Here is a 5,226-nt window from a genome sequence, read left to right as displayed (position 1 = left end):
TCACAGGTGTTTCGATGAGGGACCTGACAATCTAGGTCCCGAACTACATCCTGAAAGGTGGAAGATGCCTGTGGGTGGATTGTTTTAACGTGGGGTGACCGTTGCACACCTGCCACCACACGGGCTTGACAGCGCTAGGTCTTTGTCCAGAGGCAAGGATTACCCAAGGCGACCACAGACCAAGCTCTGCTGCATGGACCTCGTGTGTACACATGTGCCGACTATCCATAGACCGCAGTGTGGGCTGGCCCGTGCTGTCCCTGGGCCCTCGCCTCTCCAGAGCCCCGATCTCACACCGCTCCTCCGCCCCGATCAAATATGGAGCAGTCTGAAACAGGACATCAATTAGTCCCTCTAATCGTGGAGACATCAAATATCAACACTGTTATTTGAAATATCAAAATATTAAACTCCAGCCCAGTTGAAGGGTTATTAACATCAGCAGAAACAAATACCAAATTTGTTAATATTGAACCAAAAATGTCAATTATTCCATTTTTTTCGATTATTGAATTGAACAATGTCGAAAAAGTTTCCACCCGGTTTCGAACCGGGGACTTTTCGCGTGTTAGGCGAACGTGATAACTACTACACTACAGAAACACTGCGATTGACATGTTGCTAGGAACCTAACCAGAGCCTTAACCTACACAGCTGGCCGATACTTCAGGAGCTGGTTTTACGAGAATAGAATGAATGTGCGATCTTTAAGAAGGCTGTGAGTGTGGCAGGAATTGATCTCGTGTTTCCCAGACTATACACATAGGAACAGGAGCGAGTGGTTAGGATCTGGGATGCACGGCTTGAAAGGGCGGTGGAGACAGACTCAATCTTATCTTTCAGGTGGGAGTTGGAAAAGTGTCTGATTGAAAAACAATTGCAGTGCGATGCGGGAAGGGCGGGTGAGTGGGACTCGCTGAGAGTAGGCACGGGCTAGATGGGCCGAATGGCCTTCCTGCTGTAACCATTCCATGATTCGATAAGTTAGTGCCACATTTCATAGTGTGGGTGGAAGCAGAACATTGCAAAGGGACATGGATTGAGTCGGCAAATCTAGAGGCATCTGATTCAGGAGATTCGCGGGGCACGGAAATTCGGGAGTTTAATGACTTTGAAAGGAACATTTTTCTTTGTGCCGTTTCGGTCAGAGAAATGTTTGTGAAAGGAATTTTTTGCAGAAAGGGATGCAACATTTAACCTTCTACCTTAACACTTCTTTCTGGGTGTCAGGTCACATTTCGTTTCAATGTTATTCTTCCAGAATTGCTATAAGAACATAAGAACATAAGAATTAGGAACAGTAGTGGGCCATCTAGACCCTCGAGCCTGCTCCAACTTCCCCAACATCGGGAACAATCTCCCCGCACCTAACCTGACCAGTCCCATCAGAATATTGTATGTTTGGATGAGGTCCCCTCTCATCCTTCTAAACTCCAATGTATAAAGGACCAGTTGATCCAGTCTCTCCTCATATGTCAGTCCAGCCATCCCGGGAATCAGTCTGGTGAACCTTTGCTGCACTCCCTCAATAGCAAGAACGTCCTTCCTCAGATTAGGAGACCAAAATTGAAAACAATATTCCAGTTGAGGCCTCACCAAGGCCCTGTACAACTGCAATAAGAACTCCCTGCTCCGATACTCAAATCACCAAGCTATGAAGGCCAACATACGATTTACCTTTTTCCTGCCTACTGTAACTGTATGCCAACTTTCAGTGACTGATGAACCATGACACCCAGGTCTCATTGCACCTCCCCTTTTCCTAATCTGCCACCATTCAGATAATATTCTGTCTTCACGTTTTTGCCCTCAAAGTGGATAACCTCACATTTATCCACATTTTACTGCATCTGCCATGAATTTGTCCTCTCACCTAACCTGTCTAAGTCACCCTGCAGTCCCTTAGCGTCCCCCTCACAGCTCACACCGCCACCTAGTTTGGTGTCATCTGCAAACATGGAGATATTGCACTCAATTCCTTCATCCAAATCATTGATGTATATTGTAAGAAGCTGGGGTCCCAGCACTGAGCCCTGAGGCACTCCACTAGTCACTGCCTGCCATTCTGAAAAGGACCCTTTTATCCCAACTCTCTGCTTCCTGTCTGCCAACCAGTTCTCTATCCACGTCAGTATATTACCCCCAATACCATGTGCTTTGATTTTGCACAGCAATCTCTTGTGTGGACCCTTGTCAACAACATTTTGAAAGTCCAAATATAGCACATCCACTGGTTCTCCCTTGTCCACTCTACTAGTTACATCCTCAAAAATTCCAGAAGAATTGTCAAGCATGATTTACCTTTCATAAATCCATGCTGACTTGGACCGATCCTGTCACTGCTTTCCAAATGCGCTGCTATTTCATCCTTAATAATTGATTCCAACATTTTCCCCACTACTGATTCAGGCTAACCAGTGTATAATTACCCGCTTTCTCCCTCCCTCCCTTCTTAAAAAGTTGTTTTACATTAACTAACCTCTAGTCGATAGGAACTGATCCCGAGTCAATAGCCTGTTGGAAAATGATCACCAATGCATCCACTATTTCTAGGGCTACTTCCTTAAGTACTCTTAGATGCAGACTATCAGGCCCCGGGGATTTATCATCCTTCAATCCCATCAATTTCCCACCTCATAAGGATATCCTTCAGTTCCTCCTTCTCACTCGACCCTCGGTCCCCTAGTACTTTTGGAAGGTTATTCGTGCCCTCCTTCGTGAAGACGGAAGTGAAGTATTTGGTCAATTGGTCTGCCATTACTTTGTTCCCCATTATAAATTCACCTCAATCCGACTGCAAGGGACCTACAGTTGTCTTCACTAATCTTTTTCTCTTCACATATTTAAAGAAGCTTTTACAGTCAGTTTTTATGTTCCAAGCAAGCTTCCTCTCATAATCCATTTTCCCCCTCCTCTGTTGAATTCTAAATTTCTCCCAGTCCTCAGGTTTGTTCCTTTTTCAGGCCAATTTCTCTGCCTCTTCCTTGGTTTTAACACTATCTTTAATTTCCCTTGTTAGCCACGGTTGAGCAATGTTCTCCGTTCTATTTTTACTCCAGACAGGGATGTGCAATTGCTGAAGTCACCCATGTGATCTTTAAATGTTTGCCATTGCCTATCCACCGTCAACCCTTTAAGTATCCTTGGCCAGTCTATTCTAGCAGGGGTATTCAACTTTTAGGAAAAATAGGCAGAGAGGAAAAGGAGGCGGTGTGTCGTTGCTGATTAAAGAGGAAATTAATGCAATAGTAAGGAGGGACATTAACCTGAATGATTTGGAATAGGTATGGGTGGAGCTGCGGAACAGCAAAGGGCAGAAAACGCAAGTGGGAGTTGTGTATAGATCACCAAACAGTAGTAGTGAGAACGGGGACAGCACCAAATAAGAAAAAAGAGATGTGTGCAATAAATGTACAACAGTTATCATGAGCGACTTTAATCTACATATTGATTGTGCTAACACAAACAGGTTGCAATGCGGTGGAGGAAGATTTCCTGGAGTGTATTTGGGATTGTTTTCTACACCAAAGTGACGAGGAACCAACTAGAGAGCTGACCATCCTAGACTGTGTGATGTGTAATGAGAAGGGACTCATTAGCAATCATGTTGTGCGAGGCCCCTTGGGGAAGACTGAACGTAATATGGTAGAATTCTTTATGAAGATGGAGAGTGACACAGTTAATTTAGAAACTATGGTCCTGAAGTTAAGGAAAGGTAACTTCGATGGTATGAGGCGTGATTAGGCGAGAATAGACTGGCAAAGGATACATAAAGGGTTGCAGGTGGATAAGCAAAGATAACATTTGAAGGTCGCATGGATGAACTGCAGCAATTTAACATCTCTATCTGGAGTAAAAAAATGGTGAAGGTGGCTCAACCGTGGCTAACAAGGGAAATTAAGGATAATGGTAAACCCAAGGAAGAGGCATATAATTTGACTAGAAAAAGCAACAACCTGAGCACTGCGCGTGGTTTAGAATTCAACAGAGGAGGACTAAGGGTTTGATTAAGAGGGGGACAATAGATTAAGAGAGGAATCTTGAAGGGATCATAAAAACTGACTGCTAAAGCTTCTATAAATATGTGAAGAGAAAAAGATTAGTGAAGACAAATGTAAGTCACTTGCAGTCGGATTCAGCTGAATTTATAATGCGGAACATAGAAATCGCAGACCAATTGAACAAATACTTCGGTTCTATCTTCTCGAGGGAAGACAGAAGTAACCTTCTGAATGTACTAGGGGACAATGTGTCTCGGGAGAAGGAGGAACAGCAGGATATCTTTATTCGGCAGGTAATTGTGTTGGGTAAATTGATGGGATTGAAGGCCGATAATTTGCCGGGGCCTGATAATCTTCATCCCAGAGTAATTAAGGAAGTGGCATTGGTGATTATTTGCCAACAGTCCATCGAATCTGGATCAGTTCCTATAGACTGGAGGGTAGGTAATGTAACACCACTTTTTAAAAAAGGAGGCAGGGAGAAAACGGGTAATTATAGACCGGTTAACCTCACATCAGTAGGGGGGGAAATGTTGGAATCAATCATTAAGGATGAAACAGCAGCGCATTTGGAAAGCAGTGACAGGATCGTTCAATCTCAGCATGTATTTATGAAAGGGAAATCAGGCTTGACGAATCTGCTGTAATTTTTTGAAGACGTAACTAGCAGAGTGGACAAGGTTGAACCAATGGATGTGGTGTATTTGGACTTTTGACAAGGTCCCGCACAAGACATTAGTGTGCAAAATTAAAGCGCATGGCATTACGGTAATGTACTGACGTGGATAGAGATCTGGTTGGCAGACAGGAAGTAGAGTGTCGGGACAAAAGGGTCCTTTTGAGAATGGCAGGCAGTCACTAGTGGAGTGCCGCAGGCTCAGTGCTGGATCTCAGCTCTTTACAATATTATTAACGATTTAGATGAAGGTATTAAGTGTAATATCTCCAAGCTTGCAGATGACACTAAACTAGGTGGCAGTGTGAGCTATGAGGAGGACACTAAGAGGCAGCAGGGTGACTTGAACAGTTTAGGTGATTGGCCAAATCCAATGCACATGTAGTATAATTTGGATAAATGTGAGGTTATCCATTTTAGGGCCAAAAACACGAAGGCAGAATATTATCTGAATGGCGGCAGATTTTAAAAGGGGATGTCAACGAGACCTTGGTGTAATGCTTCATCAGTCATTGAAAGCTGGCATGCAGGTACAGCAAGCGGTGAAAA

General features: G+C 43.9%; 1 non-coding gene across 1 annotated transcript; it reads right to left on the bottom strand.

Annotated features, from left to right (window-relative positions):
- Window positions 1-530: 530 nt before the first annotated feature.
- Window positions 531-603, bottom strand: trnav-aac (transfer RNA valine (anticodon AAC)). Its single transcript has one exon. It is a non-coding gene; the product is annotated as a tRNA-Val (tRNA).
- Window positions 604-5,226: the final 4,623 nt, after the last annotated feature.

The sequence above is a fragment of the Pristiophorus japonicus genome, unplaced genomic scaffold (genome assembly GCF_044704955.1).
Source record: "Pristiophorus japonicus isolate sPriJap1 unplaced genomic scaffold, sPriJap1.hap1 HAP1_SCAFFOLD_33, whole genome shotgun sequence".
Lineage (NCBI taxonomy): Eukaryota > Metazoa > Chordata > Chondrichthyes > Pristiophoridae > Pristiophorus > Pristiophorus japonicus.
The sequence above is the reverse complement of the archived record's forward strand: the minus strand, read 5'-3'. Positions and strand labels throughout refer to the sequence as shown.